The sequence below is a fragment of the Bubalus kerabau genome, chromosome 1 (genome assembly GCF_029407905.1).
Source record: "Bubalus kerabau isolate K-KA32 ecotype Philippines breed swamp buffalo chromosome 1, PCC_UOA_SB_1v2, whole genome shotgun sequence".
NCBI lineage: Eukaryota > Metazoa > Chordata > Mammalia > Artiodactyla > Bovidae > Bubalus > Bubalus kerabau.
The window spans coordinates 225,951,271-225,961,964 of record NC_073624.1 but is presented as its reverse complement, the minus strand read 5'-3'; positions in this window follow the sequence as shown (position 1 = coordinate 225,961,964).

The window sequence follows — 10,694 nt, the reverse complement described above, 5'->3', positions numbered from 1 at the left end:
TGTGAGGCCTCAGTTTCTGGTGACCAGGATGAGTCCCGCTGGGACATCCCAGTCTCTTTAGAGCCTGCAGATGGCATTCTCGGGAAAATGGCAGAGGCCTAAAAAGGGTAAGAATCCTCACCAAAGTCAGCCTGCCTAGATCTCTGTGGAGTCTGGTCAAGGGAGGGAAGTAAAATTTCATGTTGTCCCTTCCTTTCCAAATCCAGATTGGCAGGAAAAAACAGTTATTAATCCCTCATTTCCCAGGGGTATCTATTGCCTTCTCGTTCATCTTAATTTGTGTCCTGAGAAATTGCCTTGACATTTGTTAGGTGGGACCCCCAAAATTTGATTGCACTGAACTATGGGTTGCATTCCATTTGTGGCTAGGGTCCTACTGACCGCTGTCAGCTCTCAAGGGAATTTCCTGTCTTTCTTTTGGTTATCTTTGGGAGTAACTCTGGGTCTTGGGAGGGTAATTTCTTCTGCATCCTCTTTGGGGATGTCTCTTCATCCAGGGGTTGTTCAATACTGCCAGGAAATTTTGCTATTTGTTCTGATTGAAACCTAACAAGATATTCAAAAGCTTTTAAGTCTCCCTATGGTCAAAAGTTGGCCAAATTGGAAACTGATATTTGGAGCTTGGTAGGAACTTTTCTTTAGGCTAAGCTAAAATAATCCTGTGTATTCAGAAGAAAAGAAAACATCCTGAAGTCATTGTGGAAGGATTTACTCACACATTTCAAAGGCACACAGGTCTAAAGCTACAAGGTAGGAATCTCTTGATTTCCATTTTAGTTGAAGATCTCCCTGATATAAACAAGCAAATTGAGGATGATGTAGTTGGGTGGGTGGGTAAACCTCTTGAAGTCATAACTCAATTCTTTGAGGAATTAAAAGCAACCATACTTTCCTTACAAACTGAGTCTTTACTAAAACAGAAATTCAGCTCTAGAAACAATTTGAAGCCACCTATCTTTTTTACCTTGGAGAAGGAAATGGCAACCCACTCCATAGAGGTGTGATACTGTGATGCATGCATGCTAAGTCGTTCCAGTCGTGTCCAACTCTGTGCAACCCTATGGGCAGCAGCCCACCAGGCTTCTCTGTCCATGGGATTCTCTAGGCAAGAATACTGGAGTGGGTTGCCATTTCCTTCTCCAAGGTAAAAAAGACAGGTGGCTTCAAATTGTTTCTAGAGCTGAATTTCTGTTTTAGTAAAGACTCAGTTTGTAAGGCAAGTATGGTTGCTTTTAATTCCTCATAGAATTGAGTTATGACTTCAAGAGGTTTACCCACCCACCCAACTACATCATCCTCAATTTGCTGAATACACAGGTTTGTTTTATATTATTATACTTGTCTGATGGCTAAATTTAAAAAGTTATTTATTTATGTTTGTGCTGGGTCTTCCTTGCTGCGCTTGGACTTTCTCTAGTTGCAGCGAGAGGGGGCTATTCTTCCTTGGTGGTGCTTGGGCTCCTCACTGCAGCGGCTTCTCTTGTGGAGCGCGGGCTCTAGGTGCTCTGTGTATATGGGCTCAGTAGCTGTGGTGCATGAGTCTAGTTGCCCTGCACATGTGGGATCTTCCTGGACCAGGGATCGAACCCATGTCCCCTTCATTAGCAGGTAGACTCTTAACCACTGGACCATGAGGGAAGTCCTCATGGATAAAAGTTTAAAATTAAAGCTAAAAGATGCCTGTGTTTGTCTGATGTTCCTGTATGTTTATGTATGGATGTTAGAGATTTGCAGTATTTTTCTACCTCCTAACAGTATTGGCAAAATTAATTTGTAAAGAGCTCTATTTAATTGGCTTAAAGATAAACATTTATATTAATCAAATATACTCTCAGAAATATAGAAACTAACCCAAAAGTCTCTCAAGTCCATGTGATCTAGGATAATCTTGGCAAATAAAAGCTAGTTTAAGCTTGTTGGTTTTATTAAAAGAAGCATGTCTTTAGAGTTACAGCGTTAAATATAATAATTTCATTCTACCTGGACTTACTAAAAGTCAAATAAGCTCATGTTATCTTTGTTACAGAATTTGTCAGCAAGAAGGATAACTTAACATGATGGTTAGCTATTTAATGTCTCATGAAATTTTTATGAGTCAACTAAACATAATTAAGAACAAGTAAATTTGAGAAGGTATTGTTAGTCAAAGCTATGGTTTTTCCAGTAGTCATGTATGGATGTGAGAATTGGACCATAAAGAAGGCTGAACACTGAAGAATTGATGCCTTCAAACCGTGGTGCTGGAGAAGACTCTTGAGAGTCCCTTGGACAGCAAGGAGATCAAATCAGTCAATCCTAAAAGAAATCAACCTTGTTCATTGGAAAGACTGTTGCTGAAGCTGAAGTTCCAATACTTTGGTCACCTGATACAAACAGCCGACTCATTGGAAAAGACTCTGATGCTGGGAAAGACTGAAGGCAAAAGGAGGAGGGTGCGGCAGAGGGTTAGACGGTTAAATAACACCACTGACTCAATGGACATGAATTTGAGCAAACTCCAGGAGATAGTGGAAGACAGAGCCTGGCATGCTGCAGTCCATGAGATTGCCAGGAGTTGGACACAACTTATTGACTGAACACAACAACAACAAATTTGGAAATTTCCTGGTGGTTCTGTGGTTAGGGTTCTACCCCTTCACTTTGGGAGGCACAGGTTTGATCCTTGGTTGGGGAACTGAGATCCTACAAGCTGCATGGTCCAGCAAAAAAAGCAAAGCAAAACAAAATAAACAAAAACCCAAGTAAATTAAATAGATACATGTAAGGTTAAAGCTTATGAACAAACTTTTCAATAATAATAATGTTTTAAGATAAGTTTACTTAAACATAATTTCCAAAATATTTTTCATAACTTGAAGCCTTATAGTTATACTGAGATCAGTTAAATGATGGGTATTCATTGAATATCCAGTCATTTCTGAATAAGATAATACAGTGAAACATAAATTACTGACATAGATTTATCTACTTTTGACTTCCTTTTACAGAGGAGCTAAAAATACTCAGATCTATTAGTAAACATGTTTTGTAACACATTGAACATTTTACCATGAGGAAGACTAGACTTCTAGAAGTTGTGAAATTTATTTTTGAATATGACAATCCACAGAATGCTACTGTGGCAGTCTGCAGCTGCTTACTTCTTTATTTTCATTAAGAATAAAGAATTCTAAGAGTCAAGGTTTCTAATCAATGTTTGTAATTAAAACTGCTTAGAAAAATAAGAGTTAAAGGAAACAATTGTGTGAAAAATACATGAAGAAAGTAAAATGACTGGTTGTTTGAGAATGAGGAAGAGAAAAAACCATAGGATAAAACCTGAATAGATGTAAAAAAAGTTGTAAAAGGTTTGTGGAAAAGGATTTTATGTATGGTCAAGCTGACTAAAATGAGAATGGATTTATTTAATTTTTTAAGGAATGAGTTTTAATATCAGAAGTACACAGGTACAGAAGTAGAATTTGGCTTTCTCTCTGTAAAAGGACAAATTTGTCTTGGAATATTGGTCTGCTTTGGACTGTGAAAGTTTGTTGTTGAACTTTTTGGGTAATCTACCTGGAAAGCAAAGATTTGGTCTCTTCCAAACCAATTTATTGTGCTTTATTTTGTCTTTATCAGCACTTTGATTACATAAGAAAACCCAGTCTTCTCAATATTAAAAGATCTAAGTTTTGTTCACAGCTATGTAATCTTCTGTTTGCCTTTAGAATCTTCTATTGTCAACTTAAATTGATAATTAAGTATTATTTCATAATGATCTGAGATCCTATTTAGTCAAATGTTCAAACATTTTGACAACTTCCCCAAATAAAATTATGAATACAGCCTTTTTGACTTCAAAATACCTTTGAAATTTCCCAGAGGAAGCATGGAAAATCTCAAAGAATTTGTCTCTCACCTTGTGAAAGAAAGATGTTAATTTAATTATGTTTATTTGGCATGCTGAATTATGTGGGATGCATTATCAAGTAGTAAGTGATGATAAACCTTCTTAAGTTCTATGCTTTTGGGTATATATGCAAACATGCTTAAAATCTCATGCCTAAGATTTGACCAGATTCTTTTAAGGAACTCAGGTTGACTCTATGGAGCCAATAAAAGCTCCTTGGAAAAACTGACCTTGTACCTCGTTTAAGGCTTCCTGGAAGCCCTACCAGGTGAATAAGGAAGGCTACTTCCAGAAAGGTCCAGAACCGTAGGATACTTTAAAAAAGAGAGGAATTCAGTCACCTTTTAAATATACTGGGTGAAGTCTAATGTTGAGTTTTTGGTTTGGTTTCTTAGCCTGGAAAGGCTTTTAAAAGCCCAATCTAAGATTCCTTATGAAAAAGTACCAGCAAAGCAGATTTAAAGAGAATCTATGTGGTCAATCACTATTCTTGCTGCATTCATCTAAATAATCAGGCCAAATTTAATGAGACTAAACACTTGCAGACAAATTTGTCTTATAGTGATTATCTTTGAGAGAAACGAGAGTGATTGTAGAGGAAATAATTATGCTTCATAGAAAATGATAACACAACCTTGTGGAGATCAGGTTCTAGCGCTGTTCATTGTCTTGGAGGTTTTGTTATATGCCTATAAATCAACTGCATCCTGAGTTCTAGTTTCCTCAAGTATCAGCTACAACTCTTCAAACTAATGTTTCCAATTTTCTCCCACATTTCTGATTTGGAATCATTAAGAACAAAGACTGACTTTGAACCTCTTTGGAACGGATCATCCCAGCTCCTCCTCACTACCCAGATGGCAGTCAAAGTTCAGGGGCTTGAGCCCTGGATCTACACCCTCTAATTAAAAAGGGCTTCTCTAGACTCTTGGAATGGCACACCAGCTGGAGATCTAAAATTAAAATTGTCTGGGGAGGTTCCTTTCCAGAAGCTGATGACATCTTGAGGTGACCAGCTCTCTCAAGATCACAGTTCAAGATCTTAATCTCCAGGGTGAAAGCTTTATTCCTTTTTTTTTTATTACTTGCTTTCCCTCTCTGTTGATGCACAGGAAGACAATGTTCCTTAACTCTGACAACTATCTCAAAATCTATTGATAAGGCAATAGCTACAAGACAGAAGTCCCTGGACTTACTTTTGAAGGTAGTCTTAGGTAATAGAACTGCTTTAGATTGCTTGTTGGCTGAACAAGGAGTCTATGTAATAGCAAATATCTCCTGCTGTACCTAGAACAACACCTTTGGTGTTGTAGCAAATACAAGAAATTAACAAATAAGCTATTTGGCTAAAACATGTTGATGCCTTTTCAGGTACATTCTTTGATTTATTAGATGCTGACTAGTGTGGCTCATGCTGACTGGTCCCTGTAAGGAGTATACTTAAGTCTCTTGGTATTATCCTCCTAGTAGTCCTACCCTCCATGTAGTCTCCCTGGTGTGCTGTGCTGTGCTGCACTTAGTCACTCAGTCATGTCCAGTTCTTTGCAATTCTATGGATTGTAGCCCACCAGGCTTCTCTGTCCATGGGGATTCTCCAGGCAAGGATACTGGAGTAGGTTGCTATGCCCTCCTCCAGGGGATCTTCCCAACCCAGGGATTGAACCCAGGTCTCCCACATTGTAGGTGGATTCTTTACTATCTGAACCACCAGGGAAGCCCAAGAATACTGAAGTGGGTAGCCTATCCTTTCTCCAGGGGATCTTCCTGACCCAGGAATTGAACTGGGGTCTCCTGAAATGCAGGGGGATTCTTTACCAGCTGAGCTTCTATCAAAGTTCTTAAACACGTGTTTGTAGCCATCAGCAGTACATCAGATTTTTTCCCTGCGCTTGGAGAAACAGAAACCAGATGAACAACAAAAACAGTTCTTCTGTGGATCTGACATCATAATCTATGAGTTTCACAATGAGACAAGAATGATTTAACTTTGATGGCGACTGATAGAGACACTAATGGCAACTGTTTGGTTAGCCTCTCATGTATGAGAGGATGGCAAAAAGAGGGGGATTGTTAAATTAATTATACAAGGAAGCTGTTAAATGGGTGTGGCTTTAGTGCCATGGGGCCTATGTCAGCAAGTCAGAGTCTAAGCCTGTAAAAGTCTCATGGTCACAAAATCAAAAACTCCTAAGGTCGAGGAATTGCAAACAACTGGGCTTTGAGCTATTAGCCAAACAGTGATGGCCTTACTTTGCTTCTGTCTCTTCTTTATAAAAGCCTCTGCCCTTGGGACTTCCCTGGTAGTTCAGTGGTTAATAAGACTTCACCTTCTGATACAGGAGGTGGGGGGTGATCCCACATGCCTCATGGACAGAAAAACCAAAAGGTAAAACAGAAGTAACACTGTAACAAATTCAATAAAGCCTTTAAAAACAGTCCACATTAAAAAACAAATCTAAAAAAATTGCCTCCACCAACTCATGTTGGCGGAGCACTCCTAACCACTTCTGGATTGAAGCTGCCTGATTCAAATCAGTTTTGCTCAAATAAACTCCTAAAATTAAAAAGAAAAATCATCTCCTTAAAATAAATTATTGGGTTGAAAGTAATGAATTTTTTTTTCATTTATTTTCCCCATGATTATCAAGGTAAGATAAGTTTATCATAGTCAAGTAAAATTTAATGAAACTGGGAAGGAAAAAATTGTCTTTCAGAGTCTTCCACCTGGGGGCAACTCATGTTAATGTTTTGACATTATTTCTTCTGATTCATGCGGTTATTTTCTCTTCTAGTAAGGTTCAAGGATATGAACATTTTTAAGGCTTTGGATAATACTGCCAAAATTGCTTTCACTTTATCAATGTGTCCTCTTTCTGGAGGTAAGTTGTGACGGTCCTGAAAAAACAGAACATCTAAAAATTATCAAATAAGCATGATTGTTTCCAAACTTCCATGATTTTGATCCAGCTCTCCAGAAGTCTGTTTGTGAACATGGGAATGGGCATAAAAATGTACAAAACAAATGTTACTTGGAACACTCATTGCCAGCTTTTGATTTTTTCACGTAACTAAAGGATTCATTTTTCATAGTCAGGATCCTATCCAATTCCATTGTGTTCATAATTCTAACTTAATTTAAGCTTAGCACATTTTCAATGTGGCACAAGTACAATTGTGTGAAATGCATCAACATATACACTCTGGTCAAAGTCTACCCTTTTGAAAGGCTAACTTTTTAATGGTATTTATCCCACAGGCAGTGGAAAATGCCTGTTTAACAGGTAGTCATGGAGAAGGCGATGGCACCCCACTCCAGTACTCTTGCCTGGAAAATCCCATGGACAGAGGAGCCTGGTGGGCTGCAGTCCATGGGGTCACGAAGAGTCGGACACGACTGAGTGACTTCACTTTCACTTTTCACTTTCATGCCTTGGAGAAGGAAATGGCAACCCACTCCAGTGTTCTTGCCTGGAGAATCCCAGGGACAGCGGAGCCTAGTGGGCTGCCATCTATGGGGTTGCACAGAGTCGGACACGACTGAGGCGACTTAGCAGCAGCAGCAGCAGCAGCAAGGAAATCCACTCTCTGCTCCTTCTGGATAAAGATAGGCTGTCAGACATTTACTAGTAGCTTTTTTCTGGCAGGAATAGGGGAAAATGTTCTCCTAGTTAGGTCTTCCCAGTCTATTTCATGGCATGGCACCCTTGGAAATTAATGATGCTTGTTCTTTACACTAGAGGAAATAAATGAGGCTGATGTAATCCAAGGTGACTACCTGGAAGCCTGGGGTCCCACCAGCCTGTCCTGAGGACTGAGGGATCCATGCTCTAGGGTCCTGTCATCTGTCATGGCAGGTCATGGCCAGCTCTGCGTCCGAGGGCCTCTATAGTCATGTGTCTTTTGATATTATGAAGGCATATCTTCTTCCTTTCTTTCCTATTTTTCAGAGATTTATTTATGAGTTCATTTTGACTGTGGTGGGTCTTCGGTGCTGCGCGTGCACTTTCTCTGGTTGCGGTGAGCAGGGGCTGCTCTGTGTTGTAGTGAGAGGGCTTCTCGTTGCAGGGGCTTCTCCTTGTCGTGGAGTGTGAGCTCCAGGAGCACGGTCTTCAGTACTGCAGCACTCGGGCTCTGCAGCTGTGGAGCACGGGGTTAGCTGCTCCCCGGCATGTGTGATCTTCTAGGATCAGGGATCGAACCAGTGTCCTGTGCGTCGCAAGGCACATTCTTAACCACTGGACCAGCAAGGAAGCCTTCTTTCTTATTTTAAAATCTTGTTTCTCCCTCTCTGCCTGTTGGTATATGTGTGTTTATGTGTGTGTGTTTAATCTATTCCTTGCATTGATTACACAAAGACCTTATAACTGGGAACCCGCGCCTTAGCAGAAATGTGGATGTTTTTCTGATAACTTTTTGATTCTACCTCTGCAAAATATGCTTAGCTCCTGTTCTCAAAGTTTTATTTATTTGATTTCTCTCAGCTAGAAGTCATCCTAATTACTGAGTTCTATTAAATATCAGGAAAGTAAAAGTTGCTCAGTTGTTCTGACTCTTGGCAAACCCATGGACTATACAGTCCATGGAATTCTCCAGGCCAGAATACTGGAGTGAGTAGCCATTCCCTTCTCCAAGGGATCTTCCCAACCCAGGGATCAAACCCAGGTCTCCTGCACTCCAGGCAGATTCTTTACCAACTGAACCACAAGGGAAGCCCAGGAACTTTGATAAAAACTAGGGATAGAGGAATGGTCAACACAGCTTGTGACTCTGAGTGTTCATAGTTTGGTGGAGGGAAACACAGGCGTGGTGAGAGAAAACAAGAAGTAGTTAATGGTGGTTGATCCAAAGGCCCAGGTCTCCTCCCCGGGGCTGATGGGAAGGCTTCCCAGGAGCTGTAACATTTGAGCTGTGACTTGAAGGATGAATGAAAGTTTGACTTTCTAATCAGGAAATAGAGTTTGTACTGGATTAGAGACAGAAATCCATGGTTTTGAGAAATAACTGAGCTGCCAGTATGCCTAGAACACCAATTCCAGGCGGCTCCTGAAAGAGAGACAAGGGTCAGTCTAGAGAGGAAGGCAGGGTTCGGTTTTGAGTAACTTTGTCTCCTGCATGAAGTGTTAGGACTTTTCAGATTTGTGCTTTGGAAGCATCACTCTGGCATCTGTGTGGACGTTGGACTTGTGGATGGTGACGAGGTCACCAGGAGGCTGCCACAGTTCTGAAAACAGAAGTGACAAGGGCTTGACTGGCTGTGTGGGGGTGGGGGGAAGAAAGTAGTGCTGACAGAATCCGTGGGAACAGCTTCAGGGGTGGAAGAGGAGTCCGTGTGGGCAGCTAAGTCGTGATGATGTTGTTAGCAAAGACAGAGAGAGCCTCAACCTCCGCCATGTCAGCTCTTCAAATCCAACTCTTCTTTCAGACCCAATCCAAGGGCCCTTTCTTCACAAGCCTTCTTGTATCCTTGTCTCCTGAGGGGCCACTGTCTTCCCAGAATAGTTTTCTGGCAGTCAGTAGTGGACAGGTTACTCCCTAAAGCAGGAGGCTGTTATTTCCTACGTGTTCAGTCTGTTTCCTAAACTAGACTGTAGGACTATCATTCTCAAGCCCTATGTCATGTGCTTGTTTGATATTCATCCTAGCAACTTTCTCAGTGTTGGCCATTTACTAGTGCTGTCTGGAGCAGACAGTGGGGCCCATGCTATGATTGCAAACGAAATTGTAAATAAGCAATAGATATAAAGTGGGATTTCCCTGGTGGCTAAGATTCTGCACTCTTACTGCTGGGGACCTAGGTTTGATCCCTGGTCAGGGAACTAGATCCCACATGCTGCTGCTGCTGCTGCTAAGTCACTTCAGTCGTGTCCGACTCTTTGCAACCCCATAGATGGCAGCCCACCAGGCTCCCCTGTCCCTGGGATTCTCCAGGCAAGAACACTGGAGTGGGTTGCCATTTCCTTCTCCAATGCGTGTAAGTGAAAAGTGAAAGTGAAGTCGCTCAGTCGTGTCTGACTCTTGGCGACCCCATGGACTGCAGCCTGCCAGGCTCCTCTACCCATGGGACTTTCCAGGCAAGAGTACTGGAGTGGGGTGCCATTACCACAGCTAAAGATCCTGTGTGCCACAGTGAAAATTAAAGATCCTGTATGCTGCAACTTTCAGGCATTGGAGAAGGAAATGGCAACCCACTCCAGTGTTCTTGCCTGGAGAATCCCAGGGACGGGGGAGCCTGGTGGGCTGCCGTCTATGAGGTTGCACAGAGTCGGACACGACTGAAGCGACTTAGCAGCAGCAGCATGCTGCCACTAAGACCTGGTGCAGGCTAAATAAATAGTTTAAAAATAAAATATAAAGTAAAGGTATGTTGGTTAATGCAGGAGTAGAAAGCTCAGAGGGACCTGTGGCTTCCTTGTCTAGGGCTTCATGAGACACGATTTGAAAACTTTCAGCGTGGTGGACTGATCATGGGTTTTGGAGTTACTTAAGAACTGAGTTCGAATCCCTGCTCCATCACTTACTTGCTGGAATAGAGTAAACAAACAGAGAAGCTGCTCTGAGCCTGGCTTTCCCTTCTGTAAAACACATATAATTACACTTTCATTGCAGGTTTATTGTGAGGACAAAGTAAGATAATGCATATAAAATCTCTGGCACCTCTTAAATGCTCACTAGGTCATAATTATCATCATTTCCCTGGTGGTTCAGATGGTAAAGTGTCTTGGTTGGTAAGAATAACAAGACCCTTGCTAACTGATCCCTACTGAAGTGGTTAGTTGTTAGTCTGTATAAACCTACTCATGCTCAC